This window comes from Rousettus aegyptiacus, unplaced genomic scaffold (genome assembly GCF_014176215.1).
Source record: "Rousettus aegyptiacus isolate mRouAeg1 unplaced genomic scaffold, mRouAeg1.p scaffold_m13_p_3, whole genome shotgun sequence".
NCBI lineage: Eukaryota > Metazoa > Chordata > Mammalia > Chiroptera > Pteropodidae > Rousettus > Rousettus aegyptiacus.
The window spans coordinates 163,532,425-163,546,895 of NW_023416306.1; the positions used below are offsets into that span (position 1 = coordinate 163,532,425).

The 14,471-nt window shown below is 41.2% G+C and overlaps 2 protein-coding genes across 4 annotated transcripts in view; both read right to left on the minus strand.

The window, feature by feature from the left end:
- Nucleotides 1-14,471, minus strand: part of FOXN3 (forkhead box N3) — a 349,057-nt gene that overhangs the window by 333,511 nt on the left and 1,075 nt on the right. The window contains exon 2 of one of the 3 annotated variants that reach the window (XM_036238444.1): nt 14,140-14,203. The exons of the other annotated variants lie outside the window; for them this stretch is intronic. The gene's annotated coding sequence lies outside the window, so the exon portion shown is untranslated. The remainder of the gene's footprint in view (nt 1-14,139; nt 14,204-14,471) is intronic. 3 annotated transcript variants of the gene reach the window in all.
- EFCAB11 (EF-hand calcium binding domain 11) overlaps nt 1-14,471 on the minus strand; it is a 302,187-nt gene that overhangs the window by 49,830 nt on the left and 237,886 nt on the right. The gene's annotated exons all lie outside the window — the stretch shown is intronic.

A 14,471-nucleotide genomic window follows, 5' to 3' on the forward strand; every position in this document is an offset into this window, starting at 1 on the left:
CACTCAGTAGCTTGTTGTATCACCAGAGGGGTTAACTATTCCACACAGCCTGCTAGCTCCTGGGCTCTGTATCTCATAAATGTCTTTGGCTGAGGCTTGGTATCTCCAAAAGAGCAGTTTTGAAAACTTTTCCAAATTACACAAATGTTTCTGAACAGATAAGCGAGAGGTATTAGAGATGAGAATAAAGTGAACATAATTTCCAAGAGAACTGTGCACCTCCCCTCTACCCTCATCTATTTTATTAGAAATACATAGATGAAGAAATAGAAAAAATAAATTGGGAGTCTGCTCTCATCTGTCAGAAATTCCATACCCTGTTCCATGAAGGAAACAACATAACGAGAGCTTGTTCTGTCTTGACTTTCGAGGGAGCTAGATTCGCCACCCAAGCCATGTTCTACAGTGAACACCTCTGAGCTGGAGAGCTGTTCTCTGACCAATGCCAGAGCTAAACTCGAGGAGATGCTCGATCAAATAAAACATGGCCGATACCTAATTATAGACTCACCACATCTTAAAATTTGCAGCCTGACCCTTCCTGGAATTTCAATAATCCTATTCAGGATACAACTCCCTATTCTTCATCTGCATATTTGAGCTGGCTTGACTCGAAAACAATGTTTTGTATATAAACAGTCCAACATTTTTCCAAAACACAGGCTTTATCAGCATATAAAGTAATTTGCCACATGCACTGTGTTCGCATCCTAGCAGGTGGATAATAGATTATAGTTACTAAGATGTTAGTGTATTTTCTCATCCACAGTACAGTTCAGTAAGAGAAAGAAAACTACTCAAAAACAAATTATGATTCCAGCAATTTAACTCAAGTTCATATGTCATTCTCATCTACTGAGACCAACAGCAACAGAAAATAAAAAAGAAACATTGAAAAAGCACTGAGCCAAGCAACAAGTAATGAGTTAATCTCAAGTAGAGAGTGATATGGAGGCCAATAAACCAAGGTCCAGTTCAGCTAAGATTATCTGTGGCCCTGAGGAATATTCAAGAGCTAAGCTCCTCTGCTTGTTGATCTGCTAAATACTGGCTGGCCTAGGGAGAAAAAAAAAATGTTGCCCTCCTTAAGCAAGGCCTAAAACAAACAAACAAAACAAAGGAACAAGAAGAGTGCAAGGTCTCTACTGAAGGACTTCAGACAGCACCAAGCCTTTTTCTTTCAAGTCATACAAATAACCCAGAACCTCACCTCCACTATATCAGTCACAAAGTCAACTGTAAAGGACTTTCACCACTCAAAACAGTCTCTATACCCCCTCACTAACCCCGTCTAGGGCAGGATCTTATCTGTATTGATCATCTCCCTATGCCCAGCCACTCGACAGTATCTAGTATTCTACAGACATCAACGAATACTTCCATAACCACCAAGTGAATTCTCATGACAACCCAGAAAGAGCTGAGAGGGCTGATTTCAACTAAATTAATCCCCCATGGAAATACCACCATTGTTTGTGAAGCTCCCTTCAAACTTCAGGGGTTTAGTTTTTTTGTTTTTTGTTTTTCTCAAATTTTTATTTTGATGAATTCCAAATCTAAGAAGAAAAACTGAAGGAATAATACAATGTTGCAGACCATAACCCTGCATCCCTAAATATGTTAGGTATCTCCTTAAACAAGAACATTCTCCTTTTGTTAAGAGGTTTAAATTTTTTTTTTTTTTTTTTTTGAGCATACGGTAGAGGTCATTTTCAAAATTTCAGCACAAAACTCACAACTTCAAAGAAGTTATTATACAGTTAGGGATTCAAACTGGGCATTTAAACTGTACAAACATAAAATGATTCAGGATGATTAGATCTTAAACTTGGTGGCACTGATTGTAAGTGAAATAGTCAGAGAAGTGTGAAATCAGGTTGGGCTAAAGTTTCAAAGAGGAAATGTGTGGCAGAGAAGACTGGCTCTTCATTAAAGCCGTTGTTTCTTTGTCCTAGGCTCTCATTCAGATCACTTTGCAGTCAGATGCGGCAGTCTTACTAAGTACTAGCTAATGGAATGGGAAAAGAAATAGAATGTGCTACATCTAGCACTAGCTGGTAAAAACCTATCACTTATGAATCTCCATGTTCTTTCTTTCTTTCTTTTTTTTTTACCAGTGTGATCCAAGTAAGCACAATGACCCTGGAAACCACAGGTTGAAAATGGCAGAACCATTGAATGGAATCCGCGTGTTTCCCTAAATCACCATCTGAATGGGAGGCACCCCCTAATCAGGACACCCACTTGGGATATGTAAGAAGTAAACATCTAATGTTCTGATTCATTGCACTATGTTGGGTTTATTGAAGCATCTAGTGTTACCTCAACTAATACAAGTTAGGGCTTAAAATACCCTCAAATATGTGTGGAAGAAGGTAACATTTTGAAAATAATGATTTTTCTTTTTCCTTTATTGCTTTATGCACATATGATCTTCACCCTAGTTGCCCAGAGGAATGCATATGTTTCAGGGAATGTTAGGATAATTAAAGATTACAAAGAGAAAGAGGATGGAAGTTGCTTTTTGTTTTTTGTTTGTTTGTTTGTTTGTTTGTTTTTGGCAGTATGGCAGAAAAAAAAATACCTGCCCAATCCTCTTAAAACAACTAAAAATGCTGGACAAATATTTCCCCAGAAACAATCTGAAATGTATTTATGAGTGGATGAGCAAATGAGGAATAGTCAGAGCATAGCACTTATACTGGCTTTCGTCTTGAAGACATTTAACTGACAGAGCTTGAGTTTCTCTTTTTACAACTTAGCAGGGCCCAGGAGACCGAGGATATACTTGACGGCACTGATGACACCAGGGCCCATCACAGTACAAAGTAACAGGAAGTGCTCCGCTAAAGATAGGACTCCAAAGTCTACCAAAAGACAATTTCAGTAACTGCCTGCCCCCGAAATTAGTGCTGCGTAGAGGGGAGAAGGTCTTTATTGAAAACTTGTAACCATAAGACAACCCTCGCATGGATTTTGACTATGAACTGATTATGGAGTTGGTCCCCAAAATCTCAAGGCGAGAATTTTAAGTCCTTGCTTTGCAGATTGGTGATGATCCCAGGCACAAACAAATGCAAAATCTAGAGAAACTCACTTTCGAGGCAAACCCTAAAGAATTCCCACTTGTATACTCTCAAAAAACACGTAAACAAACACAAGGTCACAGTAAAATAAAACAAAGCAAAACAAAACCCACAAACACGCGCACGTATAAGGAAACAAAGCATCATGAACAACAAGTGGCAGAAAAAAACAGAACTGAAGCTGTAAAGACTTCGGAATTTTAAATTATCAGACACAGAACACAGAATAAATGTTTAAACAAATAAGAAAAGGAAACGAGCATATAGCTGTGACAAGGTTAAACAGAGTAGATGCAGGAAACTGAAGAAGGCTGAAAAAAATTACTAGACTTTAACACATAAAGATATTACACAAAGAAACAGAAAATATGCAAACAAGGTTAAAACATAGAGAAGACAGGGCACAAAAGTCTGTCATATACCTAATCCGAAATCTATAAGTAGAAGGGTACAAAGCAGGGACAATATTCTCACAATCTTCCGGAACTAATGAGAAAACCGATCTACAAATTATCAGAACCAAAAACAAACAAAAAAACCCGAAGCAAAATAAATATATGAAAAAGAAATTCACATTTAGACACTTTATAATTAAACTGCAGAATGCCAGAGGCAAAAATATATCAAAAGCAGCCATAAAGTACTCTTGAAAAAAAAAAGATACCTTCAGTCACAAGCGGCAATTGGATTTAGTATTGATTTCTCAGCAGCAGAAGCAAAAACACAATGGAGAATCTTTAATGTGTTGAGAAAAAAATAACTAGAATTTTATACCTAGCAAAAATGTATTTTATACCTAGCCAAACTATATTTTAAGAAAACAAGAAAAATAGAGTTTTTCAACAAACAGTAACTGAAATAGCTTTCCCTGAATTGATTTTCACAAATGAAATATAGGAATAGAAGTGATCTTGGGGGTTTAAGGTGGGGAAAGGAATTACAAGCAAAAACGTAATAAATATGTAGGTATGTATATCTGAACAAAAATTTCTATTTTAAAATGAGAATGTTTAACCCATGGGGACTTAAGTGGGTAGTGTGACTGGAGTTAAGGTCTTCGCATTGTTTGGGAGAAAAGATATTAATTACAATTAGACTTTACTAAGACTGTTCGTAGCAACACTGTAATAACAAACAACCCGAATGTCCACTGATTATAGAATAAATTTTAGTATATCTACTCTGTGGAATAGTATACAGCAATAAAGAAATGAATGAATTACTTAACACTCAATGACACAGGTATTCCGCAGGAACATAATGTTGAACAAAAACAAAAACAAAACACACACAAGCCTATCTGTGTTTCCATTCATAAGAAAGCATGCACAACTAAACTATATAGTTTCATGATAACAAATGTATGTGGTAAATTGTAAAGAAAAAACAAAGACACAAACCAGAAGCCACATACTTCACATCTACTAAGATTCCAGTGGCTAGAATTTTGCCATTCTTATGTGCAAGGCAGTCTTAGAAATGTGGCTGTTAGCCGATCCTAGCTAAAACTTACAGAGAATGGACTTAGGTGGGGAACTGGTAGACTCTGCCATAGGTAGAAATTCCATGGCCTTGAAAGTCAGGTTTTGTCCTCAGACAGGATTGACTACCATTTAACAGGAGTCTGGAGAATTCAGCTCAAAGAATTTACTCAAAGGCAATAGAAATGCTGCTTCCACCCATTAGGGATAGTAAAGGCCCTAATCTTTCTGCCTCCATGGTAGAAGGATGAGATTGTAGAGGGGAAGAAAAAAAGAGCTGGCCCCTTTCAGAGTCTAGTTAATTAGGGGAAAGAAAAAGGAGATAAGAAGACAGTGAAGTGGCTAGCTGCTTGTCTTGACTCGCCCCTGGGGGATTCGTCCCCTGAATGAAGAAAGTAACAAAGCTGAGTGCAAAAGAATGTCCTGGTGCCAAGCTCCCTGCATCACTGGGAGCCCTGGGAGGACACAGCCTGCACCAGGCTCGGTGCATCACTTCATCAGCCCGGTGCTGCTGCATGTGAAGCAGAGGGAGCGGTGAGGTGGTGAGCCTCAGGTCAGCTGTGGCCAGAGCAGGGGACCCCTTGCAAAGACCACCTGGCCAGTGGGCTTGATAGGGGTGTGGGTAATACTCAGAGTTTGCTGTCACTGGGAGCCAAGGTGAAAAGAAGTCAGCGGGGACTGCCATACAGGGCTATGTAAAGCTGAGAGGATGACAAGATGAACATGTTTTGTGAACTGGGAGTCACTCCCTATATCCATGCAAATCTTTAAAATGACTTCTTTTCTCTTTCTCCTTGATTCGAACTGGTTTTGGGACTATTAGCTTCTTTTCTTCCCTTATCCTTCTGCATCCTGCACCACCACTCCCTTAATCATTAAGCCCTTAGGTCAGCATCAAACAGTCTTAGGAACAAAGCCTCAGGTATGGTGACCACAGTAACAATTTCGGGTCAAACTAAAGATAACATCTTGCAGATCCACATCCACAAAGGCAGACAACCCTACCAGCATGCCCTTGAAAACAGAATGACGCCATGACTGACGTCAGGGCCTGATGCAATCAACTGCTTCCTCCCCTAGTCCCAACCACTCAGTAGAGCCCACGACCCCAACTCCCTTTGCTACTAATGAGTTTTCAGAGTGTTTGCCTATACGACCTATCCCCTAGAGACTATCAGGGAACCAGATCTTCGAGTGCTAGCTCACCTGTGTCTCTGGGCTTGGAGCCATCTTCTTAAATAAACCTCTACTTTCTTTGCGGCAAATTCTGGCCTGTGTCTCTTTTGGCTTTGGCGCATGCAGGCAAAATGAACCCCTTGTGTTCACTAACATTATTGGGCCCAAACCTGTGTGTTTTTTTCATTAAACAAAATAGAAGAGATTAGAGTACACCCTAGGATGGCAAGAATATTATCTTGTAAAAATTATGTTTCAGCTATAGCAAAACAATCCAAATGTCCATTGATGACGGAATGTTATTGAGACACGTTATTTAGTAAACCTTTGCATGGTATACATATATCCCATGGTTTACTAGAATCTCATGACTGTGGGTCTTGAAAACCACGTGTTATGTTAGCAGACTACAACCGCTAGTACTGGAGGTCCTCAATGCCATCGATAGGTTCCGCAACTTTAAGCGAAATGACATATAACAAAATCAACTGTACCATAGGCTAATTGAAATAAACAAGAGTTAGGTTCCCATGTCATCTCATCAATGTTCTAACAAGATGATGTTGAACAAAATGACATTATTGGAGGGCCTGCTGGATAGAATGAGCAGCACAGATGGGCAAAAGCCCTAGCCCCTGAGAGCAGAGGCCACCCCCTGCCCCCGCCAGGAGTCTCGGTTTGCTTGTCCTCCACAAGAAACAAAAGGGAGGAGTGCACTCGACACCCCTTCCCATAGGCAAAGAAGGGGAACACAAGGGAATGGCTACCGTTTGCCTAGGAAGACTGAGAATGATCTTAAGGGGCTGTTTGGACTCTCAGATCAAACTAAGTTTTAAAACGGAGAGGATCGAAAGTTATTCTTTCTTTTGATAACCACTGGGCATTTGCTGGGGAGGAAGGTTTGCTGTAGACAAAATGTACAAATTGCATTTTCTCTACTCGGAGTTGCAGCGTGGGTCAAGCGGGGGAAGGCAGGAAGAAGAAGGTTGTGGTCAGGGGGCAAGATGAACAAAAGGCAGGGGAACTGGAAGGAGCAAAGCAAATTCGGGGATGAATGAACCCTAATCAGACTGAACGGCCTTCCCTGAGCACTGCTGGGTGGGGCCAGGTTACAGAAGGCCTTACGGGGCATAGAAGTCAGGCAGAAGAGGACAGGCATGGTGACCTGAGTCTCAGGGAGCCACGCTAGGTTCCTAGCGGATGACGGACATAACACCAACAACGTAAATATAAAAGTAGCTACAATAATTTACATTGTGACTATGTGCCAGGCTCTGTGCCAAGGGCTTTTCAGAGCCTTCACAATAATCCCTTCAGGATTTCCACAGTACTCAGTCTATTTCCATACTACTGAGTCCCAGGTAAAGGTGGAATGTAAAACAAGTGGGTGTCCACATTTTCCAACCTGGGAAACAAGGAAAATGGCTGGAACAACACCCACAACAACCAAAAGAGAAAACAAACAAAGAGAACCAAGGAAGTGCCCTTACTGAAGCTTCCTGCCTCAATGCTCAGTCTCGGGACTTACGCCATGTCTCTTGTTCCCATTTTTCAGGCTGAAAACCCACTCTCCCAGGATCGTCATGCATTTTGAAGTTCAGAGAACCATCAAAAAAAAAAAAATGATTCTTCTAAAGCAACCACAGTCCCGAGACTATGGGAGGGAGAGGTTAGAGAAGCAGCCGAGGCCCTGACCACATGCCTTCCCGGCCTTTCTGCTTTGGCACACACCAGCCCAGCCTTTACCTGCTACCAAAGGCATCGACCAGTCCCTGAGAACCTGCTGGGGTCGAAGCCTGCTCCGCTAGCTCGTGCGCCGCCCTCGGCTGCTGGGCATCAATGCTCCCCGAGAGCAGTCGCCCACCAGGGACGGCACACGGCCTGTGGCATTTCAGACACAAGCTCGCCGCGTGCAGCAGTGCACCTGAGCTCCGGGCACAGCGGGAACTGGAGGGACGAGTCACTCACTATTGGCCGCCTTCTCGTCCCCGTCTCCCACTCATGTCCCCTGCTGATGGCTTCCCTGGATCGGCTCCCAAGTAAACAACCTACCCTGGTATCCTCCTTGTGAGGTCAGCCTCTTAACTCAAACAGAAGGCATGACACCTAAAGGAAGGAGCCCGAGGGGAATCGCTTCCATCATCTACATCAGCTCAGAATATGAACTTCGAAAGAGCCACGTGGGTGATATTTATGGGTTAAGGAGCCAATCAGAGTTACAGAACAGACAGTGGGCTGTCCGGGAGCGATTTTTTTCACGCTTGTGGTCCCTATCACAAAAGCACAGTACCTGGTAGGCTGTAGGTGCTCAAGAACTGGTCACTGAATGAATGGGTGATTTGCTTCGCCAAATTTGTGTGTGTGTGTGTGTGTGTGTGTGTGTGTACATACATGTATGTGTCTGTGTATCTTTAGCACTTTCCTAGACTGATTTTTTAAAATGATTTCATACATGTGAAATCTGCGAAAGCACATGTACACGTGAAATATGAATTAGTTCCATCAAATTCTGATCATTCACCTGAAGTCGTCAAGAAAATTACAGCGCGCCGGCACATGCTTTACCAAAAACGTCTACACTGGTTTCACTGCGAGTTCCAACTGGGCACACATATGCCAGGCGTCCTGGATGCCCGGCTGGGGATTTAATTTGTAATTTCCCCTGCTCGAGCACAAGAGCAGAGCTCCCAGCTTGGATGAGGAAGTCAAACTGACCCTTCTCCATTGGGTCTGTGTAAACCCAAGTGAGGTTTGCATGACTTAGGGGTAGGAGAACCCCAAGAAGGAAATGCTGGACATCCTGCAAATCTGACTACTTAAGCCCATTGTTTTTTAATTCAGAAAGAAATAAAAGAGATGTCATTGTATCTACATCCCTGAGTTTGTTGGGCAGTTCATCCGAATTATAAAAGTGAATGTTGTCTAGGAAATGCGTCTCTGGGGATGCCACCAACAGAAAGACTATGGGTAGTATTTGGGTAACTCAGGAAAGTCATTCCCTGGGGTAAGGGCCTTCCATTTACCGAACTGCTGAATGTGCTCAGGGGTAGGTGAGGGGGAATTTAAAGGACGAAGATGACTTAAGGAAGACGGTCGCCCAGGAGGGAACTAAAAGGTCCCCCTCTCGCCCCCCATCGCTGACGGTCAGACACAGGAACACAGAATGACGATACGCATAGTCCTATTTCTTGCCAGTGTCATAACAAACATTCCCCACCCCATTCTGCAATTTTTCCCAGGAGGAGACGCCGTTCTACGTACAGAAGGGGACATCATCAACCCCAGAATGGAAACTGAGGGACGGGTGTAAGGTAGCCAGCGGGGTGGAAAATGCCTGGACTTTTAAGTAGAGGGGGTCCCTAAGAATGAGAACTACTTGGCTACCAAAGAGTATGCTTCTGAGAAGAGAGTTCTCAGTGTTTTCATCTGCAAAGTGGGATATTAACATATACTATCATTGCTTATGATCAGCAGTATGTTAGTACTAGGTTATCATAAGACAATTAAAATACTGTAGGGGCAGCATTTAAAAGCCCCCTACCAGTGTGATATGGTTTTTCTATAGTAGCCAGTATTGCCAAACTTACCCAGAACGACTTATTTCTTTCTCAAGAGATCATTCTAAATACTAAATCTAGTCCCATGAAACAATACGACTGTCTTAATTTAGAGGTATGTATTAACTAGTCATTAAAATGGTAATTGTTTTCATTTTAAAGTCGGCAAAAATATTAAGTTTGCCAAATCAGAAAATTTCAAAGTGTGAAGAGATATCTGAGGTTATATAAAATTTAACTTTGTGTAAAATGCTAAAATGCCCTCTGCGAGTAGGACTTGCTACTATCTGAATCTTAAGAAAGTGTCATCTGCAAAAGTACTGGGCACACACCCCATAGAACATTTGAAGTCTTGCTTCGGAAGCTCCAGCAACATCCAAGTAACTGAAGTGCATTCCTGAGTTCCCAAAGTCCCCGAGAACATCAGGATTTAAACGCTCACTCACGAAGAGTCACTGGTCTATCCTCATAAATACACCTCGGGACAGTTCCATTGGTTTTCTTTGACTGTACAACACTCAATCTTCTTTGAAATGAAGGCGGTAGGAGGAGTAAGACAGCTCTAAATGGCCTAAACATGAAAAGCTTCATTCAACACAATTCAACAAATACAAGTTAACCACAGTCATTTTCATCCAAAATCACAGGCTACTATTGTGTGCTTATACTAGTTTCATCTCTGAAGAGGAAGTATTTTCTTCCGTCCAAGTACTAACCAGGCCTGACCGTGCTTAGCTTCCGACATCAGACGAGATCGGGCGCGTTCAGGGTGGTATGGCCGGAGACTGAAGTATTTTCTTAAAAAAAGAAAAAGTTCCAGCACAAATTGTTGGAAGACCTGTGGCTTCTTAGAACAGTGATTATTTTCATTGCCATCTCTAACCCCATGCACATAATAGAAAGAAGCATGGCAAGCACGGTGGAATAGGAGAATGTAGAGAAGGGTTTGTTCTTCTTCCTTTTACAAACTCCCCAGCTACGCAGCCTTTAAGAAACAATGCAGGGAGAGTGGCCACGGCCGCGAGAAACGCAATGCCACTAGTCTGCCTGCCGTCTCTGCTGACTTCTCCTCTCCTCCATAACCGTGCGTGTGCGACTCAAGGGGGTGTGAAAACCAAGAATGGAACTGAAGGGGGTTCCTCTGTCTGCCACCCCCAGAAATATTAATACTTGTAGCTTCTGGGATGTAAAAGAGGAGAACTGAGCCCAATCCCAGGATCACCATTTCAGTCGATCTCATAATAGGGGAGATAACGTGAAAGTGTTTGATGATATTCAAATATCATCTGTGTGTTATCATTTTACTCAACACTCAAAACACCAGTGAGTCTGCCAAACAGTTATATAGCTTGGCAAACTTTCATTTCATGAATGACACTTAATATGAAATAATTTTCACTGACAGATAAAATAACGGTGATATAACAGCTCCTGAGGTGGTAATAGAATAAGTCCACGCATTCGGGTAGGACAGCCACCTGACCTCGAACACCTCCATCATGTTCCTGTAACTTCCCAGGAAAGGGGCCCTGGTTCGTTTGTAAGTAACCCTTAAAAACATCCTCTCGCCTTCCCTCCTTACGGACTGGGCCAGGGCTTTTTCATACTTACGGCAAGTCCAATCTTGTGCTCTCTGCGCACTGGCTTACTAGCATACGTTGTATTACATACCTTTTTCCTACTCGCTCTGAGCAGAAGTGTCCTCGGAAACTGTCAAGACAAAAGTTCTCTCTTCAGCTAAGATGTGGCGGGACTCTGCAAGTCATTCACTCGGGCCTGCTTTAGAGAATATTCTGCACACTTGACAAACGGTGGTTTTCAAACTGTGTTCAGAGCAGTACTCGGGTTCTCAAGTGTGTCCCAGGCACAGCCCAGCAGAAAGAGCAGACTCTGGGCTCCTGGCTTTTGGTTCCCCCGAAGTAGCTCAGTTTTCACTCCACTCATAGACTAGGGCCTTGCATAGATTTCATTGGTGCTAAATATAAAACAAAAATGATGTCTTCGAAAAGGTGTGTAACCCATTACAACAAATGGTTCTCTCTCTCTCAGACACTCCTTCCAGTGGAGTTTACGCACTAATTTTCCTCTAAAGAAGCTCACCCTGGTTTCCTCTTCTAAAATTTGAAACAAATATACTTATTTACAAATATCCAAAAAAAAAAAAAAATTCCAGAGTTTTGTACAGTAAATCTTTTCAAGATTAAGACTTGTTTTCTCATATGGGCTCTAAACTGGTTTTAGCAACTCCCATGCCCAATTTCCTACTCTTCCCCACATCAAATTTTTGCCATCAGCAAAGTAGGCCTATACCTGATGGTAGTGTTGATGGATTTTCTTCTTTTACACAAAGAGAAGCACGAAGCTGCCTCTCTCCCTTTACCCTTCCAGACTAATCCAAAATTGAGATTGGCATATAGTTGGTATTCTAGAGTAATTATTAGAAATTTACATAGCTATAAAAAAAAAGTGCCTGTTACAGTGAGTATGTGTATATCTGACAACTGAAAATAAACTGGAACTTTATTGAATACTTTGTTAATCTGTATTGGGAAAGTTAAATTGTACATAGTACTATAATGATCAATTTTTCTAATCCCAAAGTCAAAAATAAATAAACAGAAATGCCTAAGATTTGGAGTGCTTAATTGTACTCCTCAAAAGTCCCTTTAGAAATGAAGTATTCTGAGAAAACTATTTGACAATGGAGAATGAAGACAGATTCTAGAAACCAACAAATCCCATTCATTTCCTTCAGTTTGTAAAAACAAGCAACTGACATGTTTCCTGCCAATGAACACAGTTACAGATAAGAAAGCTCCCTGCAGGAAATCCTTTGCTAAAAGAGAACAGTTGTGCCATTAAACTTAACCTTTTTCACCAAATCCCCATCCATTAAATATCTAACAACATGGGATCATGAAATATATACTAAATCACCCTAATGATGCTATATCACTTGTAAAGTCTATAGTATTTCCTATGACATGATCCAGGATAGTAAATAAACGTTAAAATATAGTTAGGATTCTATCTATCTCCTCTTTCCCCCCATGCAATTATTTGATAAAAACAAGGGAAATTTGCTGCTTTTAAAAAAGATCACAGTGTTAATTAAATGAGATTTAAAACTATTTTCAATTAAGATAAAGCAATATCATGCTCTAAATCATTATGATTGGAAGAAAGATATTTCTAAATGAAAATCAAGAACATTAAATGTGAAGACTACTATTGACAAGATTAGAGAAATATAAGGAAGGCATTGTCCTTTTATTTAAAAGGTTCGTTGTGGATCTCCAAAGCCAAAATTTAGAAGTGGGCCTTCTTGGTTATGTTTCGCTTAGCAAAGTGAAAGCTTGTAGGGTCTCCAAACTTTGCTTTTTTCTTTACTTCCTTCACTGAAACCATTAGCATGACATTGAAAATACAACCTTGCTTTGGGGAACTAAAAACTAAAGCACTCTTTGCTCTTCACAAAAGAAGAAGAAACTTTTCTGAGTTAACCAAGTAATAACAGTTGCTGTTTTGAAAGCATTCTTATTTTCAATTTAGTTTTCCTCTTCATGCTCAGCTTCTGAGAACACCCTCACACTTCCGAAAGCAAAAGACTTGGCCTTCATTTACCCTGGCACGTGCAGCCTTAGAGTAGGGTTCTCAAGGACCACAGTTCTCCAAATACAATTCAGAGAGTTCAATTTTGAACCCTCCTGCAAACAGAAAGTCTTCGTTATACCTTCCCCCAAATGACGCTTCTTTGACAGGTAATATTCTAGTCTCTACAGCTCTAAAAAGAGTTTTGTTCTAACACAGACGTACAAATCAACTGGATTCCACAATTAAGCGCTCACGTGCCTTCTTCCTAGCCTTCCGTTGCACAACTCACAAGCAGCAAAATGCCAAATGAGCACATGTGCTCGTTCTTGCGTTAAGACTCTTCCTCACATATTTTCAATAAAAATACAGTTATGAAATCTAGGAGACTGCATTTTTGGTTGTTGTTGTAAAATGACCTTGATTTGACAGGCACAGTCTCAGGTTTCAACAGATGCTGTGGGAAAGCTCACAGAAGCCAACATGTTCTCCAGGCATCTGTGATGACATGCAGGTTTTTTTTTTTTTTTTTTTAAGTGGTGGTTATGGTAGTGCATTGTGTGTGTGTCTGGGGGGGGGGTACTCTGGTCGGTTTCCATGACAACCATGTCTCCAACTCCTCAGTTGTTAGATACCATCCACATCCTGTGTCTAAATTTTTAAGCCAATCAGAAAAGTGTTTATACATTTAACAACTCCTTGGACAGTGCTTCTTTCATTGAGGTGTTTTAAGATTCAAACAGAGATGTCCACCGGCCTTATATTTTTTCTCTTATAGATAAAACATTCCACATTAGTTACTAATTCATATTCTTATAAGGTGAAGAAGGCCCTTTTCCCCGATGTGAAATGCATTCTCCTCAAGCCAGATGCCACAATTTCTTCTAACAAGCCAATTTCGACTGCTTGCTCTTGGTTGTCTTTTTCTATCACTGTTGCAGACTTAAATTTAGTGCATGATACACGCTAATGCACAAGACACTTGCATTACCAAAGTAAAGATACAGTTATGCATCCATCTGCTAATGGCGCTATTCAAATATTCAGATCGAAAAGCAGGAAAAATTATTCTAAGTTGAACAACTTTGCATTCTACAACTCCCGAAGAGAAATCGTTAAGAATGGATTGTAAAGTGATATGTCTCTAAATGTAAGCTAGTCGCTGACGTCTGTAAAGAAATTTGTCACCAAAATGGCCTACTTTAATCTGGAATAGAAACAACAACAGAAAATTAAACGTAAAGGTACCTCAAGCAAACAGCACCCGAATTAAAAGTCAGTCTCGCAGAAATCTGTGCACAAGCAGGCGAATCTGAAATTATAGCGTGATTGTAAAAGGAGGTTTTGAGTGACTGTTTTCCTAAGTCTCAGCCTAGCTGACCAATCAGGGTGAGAGTTAAAGTGGGCTGTAGTCATCTGTGCAGCCTGCCGAGCTCTGCACTCTCTGAGCTGCTCTCCCCTCTCTCTAAGGCAGAGCTGGCGATCAATGAAAAACAGGGAACAAAAGGAATATCACAGGATGTCTTCCTTAGCTAGGGAACACGATCCCCTCTTTCCTCAATGAGCCAGTGGTACCCAGC